This window comes from Ammospiza nelsoni, chromosome 3 (assembly GCF_027579445.1).
Source record: "Ammospiza nelsoni isolate bAmmNel1 chromosome 3, bAmmNel1.pri, whole genome shotgun sequence".
Taxonomy (NCBI): domain Eukaryota; kingdom Metazoa; phylum Chordata; class Aves; order Passeriformes; family Passerellidae; genus Ammospiza; species Ammospiza nelsoni.
The window spans coordinates 9,839,068-9,853,026 of record NC_080635.1 but is presented as its reverse complement, the minus strand read 5'-3'; positions in this window follow the sequence as shown (position 1 = coordinate 9,853,026).

Genomic DNA, 13,959 nt, shown 5'->3' with positions numbered 1-13,959 from the left:
AGCAAAATCGAGTCAAAATGCCATTTAAAAATGGCATAAATTACTCTCCACAAACAGGACTGCAATCTCATGACCAAATCTGTACTTACCAGGCTTTTCTTTTTGTAAGTCCCTTGTTTTGAAGTGCACTAACTCCAGGATAACAATTTTCTGAACTTCTAGGTAAGCACCTCACTTCCATTGTGAACATTAAATATGAATAGTTTGACCTGGAGGATTAAAAAAAAATTAGAAATGCAAACTTTCATGTATGGAAACTGTTTAGGCTGAGGGGAAATGTGGGCCTGCTGCTGAATGGGGTGGGGGCCTGGTGACACAGGGCACAGAAAAAAGTGAGGTGTTGAATGAATGTCTTCTTAACTTCAGCTTTTATTAGGAATAAATTTCAAATTTTTGATATTTTTTTTAAATTTTTTGAAAATTCAATTTGGAAACTTTTGAATATTTGAAGTTTTGAATTTTTATTTTTTTTTCTCCAGACCCTGGAGACCAACAGGAAAGTCTGGAGCAAGATGGAAGAGAATCAGGTCAGAAAATGCCAAAACAAACTGGACACACTTAAGATCATGGTGGGAGGCACTGGACAGTGCAAAGAGAGGTGGCTGATACATCCCAGCCTGCATCCCAAAGTTTCCCTCTGTTTCAGTGTTGGAAACAGCTTTGCTTCAGGGCACACTGAGCACCTTGGCAATTTTATCAGCAAGGCCCTGCTATGTGTTTCACCTGTTTGTTTGTTCAATTGATCCTCATTGGTTTGCTTTGGCACTTGGACAAAAAGAAATTAAAATTCTTAAAAATGTCGATGCGGTTGCTTAAGTGAATCCAGCAAACACAAGTGCCAGTCTCAGAAGGAAAACATACAAGCATGTTAAAATAGCAACACAGCCTCAGATGAGTCATATTCATTGAATTTTAGAACAATTTTTATTGGAGTGGACCTCCAGAGGTCAGTTAGCCCATCCATCTGCTCAAAACATGTCTAATCAGATCAAGGGATGCTTGTCAGCTCCTCATGCATTACAGCCTCTGTTTTCTAAAGCCTTTTCCACCCCTCCCAGTGCTTTACCAAGGAGAGGACAGCTACCACTCCTATTATTTACAGGAAGGAGCTGGAAGAAACAGTTTGTCTGATGAGAGCTGTAAATGAAGCACGAACTCTCCCCGTGGGTTTTTGAACCATTTCAATGTCAGGCTGCTCTGGATCAGCCTTCCAGAGGGAACACGGGATGGAGCTCAGCATGGGGCAGGTACAGTGGCACTGGAGATGCTCTCCAGCCCTACATCCCCTTGCTCACCATCAGGGCACAGCACAGCCCCCAGCACAAGGCAGAGGCTCCTGATGGCCAGAAAAGACAATCTCTGAAAGGAAACCCAGACCTTTATCTGATCAGAGCATCTCTCTTAGGTGCTGTTCTCCACTAAGTGGGATCCCAGGGCATAAAGGAATGAAGAACAAGCACTGGGATCACACACAGCCATTCAATCTCCATCTGCTCCAGAGGAACCCAGGGCCATTATCCTGTGCTGTCAAAGCTGTTAATGAGATATTTGGCTTCACTGGTAACGTGCCAGCCTGCCTCAAAGACAGATAGCGAAATGAATGGATCAGGACAGGGGAAACAATGACCCAGATGTCTAACAGTGTCTTGCAAACCATGACAAAAAAAGATAGAGAAGAGCAAAGAGCTCATAAAGAATATTTCTGATTCACAGAACTCAGCAAAAAATTTGGCCACCCTCATTTGAATTTTTGACTGCAGAAGAGAAGAAATGTGGCATTCACATTTTCTGAAAAATCCCTTAGCCCAGGATTTTTCTCCTGGGAAGCTGCGAGGCGTCAGAGAAAAAGGAAAACAATTTTATCTCATTTGCTTCTCCTGTGTTTTGCTCCTTTGGAATGTGTTTGGAGATTATTTCCCCACAGGTGATTGTTTCATTGGATTCTGCTGTGAGTTGTTTTCACTCAATGGCCAATCAGAACCAAGCTGTGTTGGGACTCTGGAAAGAGTAATGAGTTTTCATTATTATCTTTTTAGCATTCTGTAAGTATCCTTTCTGTATTCTTTAGTATAGTATAGCATTCTTTAATATAATATAGTATAAAATAATAAATTAGCCTTCTGAGAACATGGAGTCAGATTTATCATTCTTCCCTGCCATGAGGGTCCCTGCAAATACCATAAAGCAATAAATTTAAATTTTAAAAGTAAATTTTAAAAAATCCTGTTCTTGACCATGACATAGGGACCACCATATAGGAACAAAGCAGTGCTTTTAGACCTCTATGTTTCAAGACAGAGAAGAAAGACGGTTTCTGAAAAAAGAGAAAAATCCTTCAGAGTTCTGGAACAAATGTCTTATAGTGTAAAATGTATTCCAGAGCTCTTCCCTTATTTAATCGTATCAGTGTAGGTTATCAAAGCTACTGAGAAGTGTGAATTCTTCCACCTCAAAAAAAAAAAAAAAAAAAAAAAAGCAAACGCAAAATACAGTTCAGCACTGAAATCTGAACATTTCTAAAAGGAATACAAATATACAATATACAAATCAATCACTCAGCAGAATCACTGTCACTGTAAATCTGCAACCAGTTGGGTAAAGGATCCATCCTAATTATATCAGGAGCTGAGGGCCAGATAGAGAAACCACTGGGTAAAGTTTCAAGGCTTGAATTTATCCTAGGAGGGGATGATACAGAGCCATAAGGAGCTGATCCAGCTTTCAGATCTATGAAGGATGGAGCCGTGCTCTCGTTTTGGCAGCAGACAATGTCTTGGATGCAAGTCCCCAGAACTCCACTGCATACACTCTATCTGAGCTGAGTAAGTGGGAACACCAGCTGAGGATGCAGCTTATGGGATGGAAATTTACAGAAATGAAACTAATTAGCAGCTTCCCAAGCTCAGCAGTATTCATCTGACTCTGCTGCACTGAGTGTGCTGAGAAGGCTTTGGCTATAATTATGCTGCCCTGCTCATTGCTCCACTGCCCAGACCAAGGTTTATGGAGTCACAGGAAATTTTTGGTTGTTAACCCTGGCTCTTAGTTACTGCTTTTACTTCATCTTTTCCCAGTCACAAACGATGTTTATGTTTCTTACATGCTTTATGAGGGTTTCACAGAAGCTTTTTAGGCTCGGTTTCCATCTGGCAGCATTGCAAGAGAGCCATTGTCCTTCTTGCTTGGTAGGATTCTTCATCTCAAAGGCAGATGCAGAGCTGCAAGCTGGGGAGATCAGCTCAGATTTCCCCTTCAGTTCAGTTTCTTCCACATATTCCAGTGTGACTGACATTTCTCTTGGATCCAGGCACCTTTTTCTTTTCACCCAGCAGCTTTACAAGGTGATCTTCAAGGCACCCAGAACTGCTTCATCACTGCTTTGTAAAAGGACACTTATCTTTTATTCTCATGTGCTGATTGTATTGCAAACAGGCATTACCCTCACATTATCAGCTGCCTCTGATTTATCACCAGATTTATTATGGTTCCATAATGGGGTCAGATTTATGCTTTCATTTACTTTTATGTCTTAAAGAGACTAGCACTGGTTACATTTATCTCCTTTTCCTGATATTTTACTGAAAGCCACTTCTTTGCTGCTTTCTAACCAGAGTTCTCTTTCAAGCAATCAAATAATTCTTGCCACACACAGAGAAACATGGCAACTGACACTTTTAAACAGAATTTTGACTTTGCTCACTACAGTATATGCCACAGAAATGGTGTTTTCTACACTAAGTACATTTGCCAAGAGACAAAAAAAGAAAAAATAGTGAAATAAGGAAATCTTCCAGTCACTACCACCCTACAACCTCCTTAATTAACCAGACTCTTAATAACATGAATACCTCTAAATCAGCAGCTATTTTTGTCCCACAGAAATCCTTACACCTCTAAATGTGACAAGTGAAACCTGGCATTGATCCAGGTGGAGTTTTCACAGCACATCTTAATTTACCATCTCTTGTAGCTCCTGGGCATGAAGTGCACCAGGAACCTCTGCCTGCTCTGCTATCCACAGAGTGTCAGCTGGAGCCTGTTACAAGCTGGGAGTGGGAATGGAAGCTCAAAGCAGCAGAGACACAAGCCCCTTCCTGCATGAAGCAGAGCTCTGCCAGAAAAGAATATCTGAGTGCTCTACCTAAGAACTCTGTGCAATATCAGGTCAGGTATAGGCAGCAAAGTTATCCATCTCTCACTCAGTTATCCATCTCACTGCCCTTGGTAACATAAGCCATTGCAAATAGACTAATTTTCATTAAAATATTGGAAATTTGTCCACATAGCACTTCCAAAATGGAGAATGCCTTGTTTTAAGCTTTTCTCTGGCTACAAACATTTCAGCATATATTTTCAAGTAGTTTTCTCCCCATTTCCCTAGAGACTTCTCACTTGAGAAACATTAAATGCCTCCTCATTCTGCTTCCCATATCATCCAAATCTTTTTTATATTACCATGGTTTCAAACTGAGAGGATAGAATTAGAGTAGGTATGAGAAAGTTTTATACAATAATGGTGGTGAAACTCTGGAACACCAGTGAAGTGAACATCATTCATTTGCAGTGATGTGTAAATGCCCAGAGACCACTGGAAATATTCATGATAATTTTGGACAGGGCTTGGAGTGACCTGGCCTACCTGGAGATGTCCTTTCTCACTGCCAAGCAGTTGGATTGATGACATTTAAAAGGTTCAGTCCACCTCAAACTGCTCTACAATTCTGTGATCCAACATTTCTCCCATTTGCTAGATGGGTTCAGAGCCAAAAAGCCTCACAGCCTGCTAGAGAATGGAGCACATTTGAGTTTTTTGAGAAGCACCAGGGCAGCAGCACTGGGGCCCTGATTTATCCCAGGATCCCTGGCTGCTGTACACACTGCCCACCTGCATGTTATGGATAAAAGATGCCTCTCATTGTATTTGTGTTCTCCTTAGATGAAGGAAGGAAGGAATGATGAATCTGACTCCATGTTCTCAGAAGGCTAATTTACTATTTTATGATACTACATTCTATTAAAGAACACTATACTAAAGAATCTATAAAGGATACTTATAGAAGGTTAAAAAGGTAACAATGAAAACTCGTGACTCTCTCCAGAGTCCTGACACAGCTTGGCCCCAGTTGGCCAATAAGTCAAAACAACTCACACTGGAATCCAATGGAACAATCACCTGTGGTAAACAATCTCCAAACTGATTCCACATGAGCAAAACACAGGAGAAGCAAATGAGATAAGAATTGCTTTCCTTTTTCTTCTCAGCTTCCCAGGAGAAAAATCCCGGGCAATGGGATTTTTCCAGAAAAGCCCTTCAGAAAATGTGAATGCCATACCTCTGCCCAAATTAAGGTGCAAAAGAGACCACAAGCCAAAGTCAATACTATGGATTTCATTTAACAGTAAATGTAAGGTGGAGAGATAGAAAGATACAGGAGGAAGGGGGAGGGAAGAGAAAGAGAGAGACAGAGAAAGATTAAGTAGAAAGATATCACCATCACGTGGATCCCTGCCGAGTCCTGCTGGTCCTTCTTCTCCCTGCTCTTGGGGGGTTCCTGAGTTGTTCCTTTGGGGGTAACCCTTTTATCCAGTCCAAGTCCTGGCTTTCCACAGAGCATAGATGCCATTCCCACAACTTGGGCTGGCGTTTGTGTCACTTCCCACAGGTTGCCACTGTGTGAATGTTAGGTCTGGAATTAATGCCTTCCTGTTTTGCCATTTGTGCTTACCTCAGGTTCCTGTGGTGGTGGCTTATCTTACGGGAACTTCCTTCTTCAGCAGTGCTCTGAGATGTGCAACTGCATCCTTCAAATCCTCACACTGCACTCACAGATGGGGACACTGGGCAGCTCCACTGGGCTCCCCAGCCCGTGCAGGTTTGTGTGCACCCACACAAAAGAGAGAAGGCAGCAACAGTTTGCCTCAGCCCTGGGCACCAGAAGAATGCAGCAACAAGAGGTGCCTTGATTCATGCCAGGCAATGCCTGACCACAAAAATTGCCTTCAGCACAGAAAGCACCTTAGAGTTCAATGCTGTTTTTGCTTGGCAGCGCTCCAGGCCCCAGGATGACTGTGATGAAATCCAGCATCCTCTGGCACCACAAGGCTCACATCTGCTGCAGGCTCACTGCTGACACCCACCCCGAAAGGGAGTTTGGGAAACCCATTTACACAGGCTCCAGACTGACCACGAGCCTCACCTCTGTGGCAGGGCAGGATTTTAGCAGAACAGACACGTTCTGAACACACGAAAGGTCCTTGCCACTGAAGGGGCTGCTAGAGCACTGTCACAGTGTGGTCCATGCCACCTACCACCCCACACCTGGGACAATCCACCCCGGGTGGACACTCCAGCCAGAGCAATCAGGAAAACCTTTCTGGAGCAGCTGGCAGTGGCCCAGGCCATTTGCAGCACCATGGCCAAACTCCTCCACATTTCACATTTCAGTCAGTATAGAGACACTTCAAATGTTTTTGCAAAATCTTTTCTCACTTTGTTTTATTTCCTCCTGCTAAACGGAGCTTGGATTACTTAAAATCAATATCACCAAGAAAATAAATATTACACCTTTCAGCAGCTGGACTGAGCAATGTTTTGCCTTATTTCAAGATCAGAGGGAATCCCAAATTTGCTTCTCTCAAGTGCTCACGAAGGTGCCCAACAGTGTTTACCTAACTTGGTTTTTCATAAATTTTGCATGGAATACTGCAACAGACATGGGCAAGCTGTGCTTTATCAGGAAAGGATGAAGCATGCAGTGTTCTTTCAACTCTCTTTTTAAGCTCCCTGCTGCACAAAGCACAGTGTGGAGGCATAGCACCCATGCAGGGCTCACTATCTTCACTCAGAGCAGCTCTGGATTTGGTCCACTGATCTCTTCTAGTGTCAATTTATGGTCTAATGACAATCTCTGTGCAATATCCTGCTCTACAGCCTAGGAAATTCAATCTGTCTCTCAACACTCCTGTATTTTCAATCTTGTCTGTCCCACAGAGATGTGCACTTCCACATCTGAGTGTACAAGCTGTCACCTCTCACTTGCCTTTCTTCTTGCAAAAACAACAGCTCAGCTCTTCCTCATTTCTGTTTTGGGCTGGCTGGCAGGGGAATTTGCAAAATTTTTTTTCTTCCTTTCTGTGTTTCATTTGTTTGTTTGTTGCAATGTGTTTTGTCTCTAAATGCCTTAGAAACTCCAGAAACTACCAATAGGAAGGAGAATGGTAGAAAATCCAAGCAAAATGAGCAAGCCCAGGTTAAGCATTGTGAGAAGTCATGGCACAGCTGGAAAAGAGCTGCCCATGGGAGAGGAACACTCTCAGAAGTATGGATATTAAAGTGACTGCTGGTGCTGGTGAGCACAGTTTGGGAAAGCAGAATGATTCCCTGGCTTCTTCAGGAAAAATCTGGAGGTGCTGAGTTTGCTAACACAGGTTAATAGGAAGATGGGTTTTGGTGAGACAATATCTTTCCATGAAATAAAAAAGGGGATGATACAATACAACCCTTTATTCGTTTATATAAATAAACTAACAAATAGTTTATTTATTAGTTTAATTAAATAAATAATAATTTATTATTTTAGAAATATAAAATAATATAATCTTTTGGTATATTTTTATAATATGCAATAAATTATAATTATTTTTTTATTTGTAAATAATAGTCACAGTACATATAAACTATTTATATTAGTTTATATAAATAAAACAATAGTTTATTTATTAGTTTAAATAAATAATATTTCATTATTTTATAAATATAAAATGATATATTTTGTTATATTGTTTTATAATATAAAATTAATAATATTTTATATTATTATTATTATTATATTATTTGTGAATTATAGTCACAGTACATAGAAACTATTTGTATTAGTTTATGTAAATAAACTAATAAATAGTTCATTTATTAGTTGAAATAAATAAATAATATTTTATTATTTTAGAAATATAAAATAATATAATATTTTGTTGTATTGTTTTATAATAGAAAATAAATATTATTTTATACTATTATTATTTTATTATTTGTGAATAATAGTCATAGTACATATAAAATATTTATATTAGTTTACATAAATAAATTAATAGATAGTTTATTTCTTAGTTTAAATAAATAAACAATATTTTATTACTTTAGAAATATAAAATAATATATTATTTGGCATATTGTTTTATAATATAAAATTAACAATATTTTATATTCTTCATAATATAAAGAATATTATTATTAATATAAATAAATAATGCTGTTAGCATTTCCTGCAGGGTCAGCCATGCCCACCCCACTCTCCTGCTGCACACATTACAGCCAACAGAGTCAGCACCCCAAGGCAGAGGAAGGACACCAAGACACCTTTCATCCCAGGGCTGGGAGAAAGAGATGGATCACAATCAGATTTGGGAGACTGGGGTGCTTGGCTGGGCAGCTTTTGCTAAAACACTCAGTCAAGCACTTGGGCAGCAGGAAAATGTCACAGCCAGAGAGTTTCACTGGCTAATTCCCTGCCACCAGCCAACAGGAGGATTAAAATTCAAGAGCAGACCTCAGCTGTGCCTTTCTCTGTTGTCTGTATGAACAGACAGTGTCAGAGGCTGAAAAAGCCTCACTGTTGTCTATGGAGGCAACAGGAGGAAATCAGAGGAAGAAAACAACAACAAAAGAAGGCAAAGAGTGATCAAAGAGGGCAGGAGCTGGAGAGGAACTGTTTGTGCTGCTGAGCATCATCTTGCCTGACATCCAGAGTGGGCTGTGTCAAACACAGGGGGTGAGACTCAATGGGAAAAGGAGCTCGAGTCCCAGACTGACAGAGAGGTGTGGAACACTGCTCCCCAGCTCACCCCAGGCCTGACAGAGCACCCTGCTTTCCTGAAACCACTCCTAGGAGGAGCCCTCGTCTCTGAATGCCTTAGAAACTCCAGGAACTCCAATAGGGAGGAGAATGGTACAAAATCCAAGGCACTGCAGGATTATCAATGAAGCACAGCTGGTGGGAAAAGGCATGAGAGCCCAGCAGGCCAAAGGGAAACACTGCTGGCCTTTGGAGAGGGCTGGAAGTGAATTTGCCCCCACCTGGAAGAGGGTGAAGGACTTGCATCTTCCCTTTCCTACCTGCAAAATCTTGCCCTGGGAAATGGCTGATTAACACTGCAAACTGCATTATTTAAGACACTGTTGCTGTGATACAAAGAGAACTTCTCCTTTTCAGAGCTGATACCTGACAAAAACAAGCACCCAGAGATACTTAGAGCTCCTGGAGAAGGAATTTAAATTGGTCAGGAAGAGCCTCTGGAAACCAAAAATCAATGACAATGTCCATTTCAAGAAGCAACCCCATGGAGAACAATGTTTTTCCTCACATGACCAGCTCTATTGACCTAAACCACACTGAATTATGTTTGGTTTTTAGTAAGGGAAGCTAAGTCAGCAAAGGCCCTTTTCTTGTTATTTGTGTTTTCTATAACTATCTTGAAATATTGAAGGATACCCAAAAGGGGGAGATACATACGTACACACACACACACACACACATATATATATATATATATATATATATTTGTATAAAAATAAATATATAAAAATATATATATTTATATATATATAAATAAATATAATTTGTTGTTTATGATGTCTGCTTCAGACAGCACTGTGCCAGTAGTTTGTGAAAAAATGACATCATGATCTTTTATGTACCAGATACTTCAAGGTGAAAAGGTGAACCAACTAAAGAAGCTGCAAAGATTGCTGAAGGATTTATGATCCAAAATCCTTGTGGCCATTGCCAGGTCCGAGGAACAAATTCTTCCTTGATGTTAGGACAGGTTTATTTAGTTCTGTGTGACCAGCCCTCCTTTCCTTCACCACAAGATAAGAAAACACACAAGACTATTTAAACCACAAGTTTTCTTTGGGTAGTGACTGTCCCATCTTGAGTGTGCACAACACTTCTGACCCAGCTGCTGAATGCTAGTTTTGATTTGGGTCCAGTAGAGAGGTTTTGGGGGGAAAAAAGAATATTAAGGGCACAGTCACAATAATTGAGAAGGGCCTGTAGCTCTCTCTCCATGGGTTAGATCTCTAACCAGAGCTCTCTCCCCTGTCTCTTCTCTCTTTAACAGTTTTAATTTTTAGAGCTACAAGGTATTTTTTTTCCTGCTGAGTGCTGGGTTAACAAATGCAGGAAGCATATATTAGCAGAATTCTTTGGAGACCACCTACAGCAGTGAGATGAACAATGGGCCCTGAGCCATGACTAATTTGTAGCCCAGAAACACGTTGTATTTTTTTAAATGTAAAACTGTTACTCACACTTAATAGTTTATTTGAACGAAAACCATATTATTATCCCCTCATTATTTTACCTGGTATATTTTAGACAACTTATCTCAGGGTTGCCATAGCTACCTGCTGAGTGCCTTTGACTGGAGTGTTTGCAGTAATCAAAATAAAGGCTTCTTACCAAAAGAAGTATGCTCTGACTAAAGAGGAACCTGGGCAAAATTGCCCATAATTGTATTTTTTTGCTCAGTGCTGCTGCTGTTGGGTGAGCTTATGTGGTTTGAAGCACAGCTGGAAAATTAAACCCACTCAAGCTGCTCCCTTTTCCCCTGCCTCTTCCAATAATGGGGGAACACTAGAAGATTGAGAGTTGGAATAACAATTTACTGAAAATGGCAATAGCCACAATAATATTAATAACAAAGGGTGTACAAAAGAGAGAAAGGGTTTTACCTACAGAAGGGTGCTCACCACCGAACAGACAAAACCAAACACACTTCAGTGGTAACTACAATCCTTAATGACAGAAATCACATGGAAATAAAAGTTTGGAAAGGACTCTGGAAGTTTGTAGTCCAGCCTGCAGCTCAGAGGGGATCCAGCTAGGATTAGGACCTTGTCCAGACTGATGTCAGAGATATCCAAGGACAGAGGAGGTGTAAAGAAACCAGCGCCTGGCACTTCTCAGTGGCATCCAGTGAAGGGACAAGAGGCAGTGGTGACAAACTGAAACACAGGAAATTGAGTTTGAGCACAGCAAGCACTTGGGAGTGACCAAGCCCTGTCAGAGGCTGTGGAGTCTCCAGCCCTGGCAGCTGTGCAGCCAAGGACTTCTCCACTCATCCCCTCCTAAGGATGAGAAGAAGGTGGTCCTACCTGAGCATGGCTCCAGAGGTCCCATCTAACCCCAACCACTGTGAAATTCACCATCAGGGATGCAATCCCGCAAACCCTTGAAGGGCAGGCAGGACAGAGACCTTCAGTTTAAAGGACAAATGCCATCAAAGGCAGGGGGAGTCCCCATTGACCTTCTTATCAGCACCTCCTCCAACAGCTCTCTCCAAAACTGAATGCCTCCAACACGCCTAAGCTGGCCTGAGCCATGATGCCAAACCCTCAGGAGGTGCAGGATCCATCCAGGCTCTGCCACTGACCCTCTGGGTCACACACTTAGCTCCTGGCCCTTCCCTGTTCCTCTATTCCCCCTCTAGGTACCAGACTGGACACGTCCCTGAGCTCTGATCAGGTGACAAGGACTTGTGGGCACAGGGAGAACTGCCCCAGGGACCTGTGGGGACAGGGAGAACTGCCCCAATCCCCCAAAGCAGGGACACCTGAAGTAGCTCAGCTCTCCATCTGTGGATTTATTCAAAACCTGTCTTGACATGGTCCTGGACAACAGGTTTTTTAGGGGGTTGGACCACAGGTTCCTGCCAACCTCAACCATTCAATGTTTTTCTGTGATGCAGGAGTGAAAAAAAATCCACCATAACCTGAGTACTGCCAAATACAGAAGTGTTTCCCATTTCACATAACAGGAAAAGAATAGAAAGAACACTCCTTAGAAGTTGTCTATGTTTCAAATATTTCAAAAGTAGAGGTAGTTGGTTTTGCTTTGTTTTTTTTTTTTTTTTTAATACAGAACCATGGAGCTACAGTGCATATTAAGGCTAAGATACATGGTACATGTGAGCTGATAAACACAGCATAGGAGGAATGGGGCCTTTGTGTTAAAAGCATCCATAAAATATTTTCTTTGTATAGATATCATGAAAGGTTCTGCTCACTCTTTGGGGGAGACTGCAATGTTTCAGGATACCTCAGTATGCCTCTAAATACTTTACTTTTGCAAAGAAGTGAGAGCAAGTAACTTAATACTTTTGTAAAGAAACCATTTTCAATTAAATGGTTTTAATTTAGGGCATTTCATGCCCTGCTGGAGCAATCCAAATGAACTGCAAGCAGTGAGACAATTAATATGGAGGTCACTGCAAGTCCATACTAAACAGCCATCCTGACAAAGTATTTAGGTACAGAAGAGCTGAACAGTGCAATTAAAACAGTTTGCACAAACAGAGCTCTGCTGGGTTACAGACAGACTTTTGGAAACAAATCAACAATGCAACAGGTTGCATTCAGGGAACATTCTGGTTTTCCACTGTGGCTAAAAGCAGCTCTAGGATTGGGTGGATCCGAATGTTATCAGCTTGTCCCCCCCTCTGCATCACCTGTTGGCAAGCATACCTGGCTAGGACTCACCTTAGAGAATTGTGGCCCCTATAGAGGAGGAAACAGGCTCCAGAAACCCACTGTAATCCAGAGCAGGAGATGTGAAAACTTTCCTTTATTTTTCCAGATAAAGCATCCCTGCAAACAGCAACAGCAGCCAGCTTGGAGTGTAGGCACGCAGGGAAAAGCTTGAAATACTCAACAGGTCCCTGGGAAGGGAACTGGACCCAGGAGCACACAGCCTACCCCTGCCTCTTGCTGGAAGGTGTGTAGAAATGAGCCATTTGCCCTTTAGCTCCATTCATTCAGCTTTCTGGAAATGAGAAACAAGGAAACAATGAAAAAAAACCCCACACACGCAAACCGCTGCAGATTGTGCTGTTATGGGGCCTGACACATTAATAAGGCAGGAAAACAATTTCTGCTCTAAAAATATGGAGTTGATTTGCCTCACACCCACATAACAACCCATGTGCCTGAAGCAAACCAGCTTCAAAAAGTCATTCCCCCTGTGCAGTGTTTAGCATCCTGAGTCACCTCTCCAGAAGTACAATCCCCTGATGTCCTGCTCTCCAGACTGCCTGAATTTCCACTCTCCTCAGGCTTCTTTGATTACTTGCTCTAAAATTAATCTGAAGTAAATTACTCCTTGAAATGAACTTTTTTTGGGAAAGTTAAATGTCAGCCTTTCCTAGTGCCCACTTTAGCACAGATTTCAGGAGGAATTATTGGCTTCCAGCTCTGGTGTAAAAAGCCAATAATGCTCATTAGGTTATCCACTGCCAGAGCTGAGGGATTGTCCCAGTGAGGAAACCCTGGCACGTTGCCCAGGTGTTGTACAGGTCCGTGTCCAAGGTACATTTTGATCCTAATGGCTGTTCAGAAGCCACCCACCCCCCTGGCTCCCATACGAGCACAAACCAAGTGTGAAACCCAAGGCAGTGCCCTCACACTCTCCTTGGGCTGGGTGACCAATGTACAAGGCTTAAGCCTGAACACTCACAGCTTTAATGAGGGGACCTACAAACCTGTTTCATTATTTTGCAGCTTTTTTTTTTTCACAAAAAGATGGTTTACTGCTTGCACAGAGAATAACAGGAACCATTGGTGGCTCTTTTTGCTCCCTATTTGCTCAAAAAGCCCATCCATATGTGAATTTGTGCTCTGCAGAGGCATGTCTAGATTTACAAACCAGCTCTACTCTATCTGTGACACCAAGTTCAGTGGTGCCCAGCTCTCCAGAAAGCTCAACTTGTGCCCTTTAAGACACAGGAATTTTACCCTCTGCCCAAGCCCTACCCTTTCCCTGACCCCACTGAATGGGGGACGGTCACAGACATCTTTCATGGAAAATCCTTTCTTTAGAATTTTTCCTCCTGAGAAGCTGACAGGCCTCAGGAACAAAATGTAAACATTGATTATCTGCTGCTGTGGAATGCAACAGGTGCATC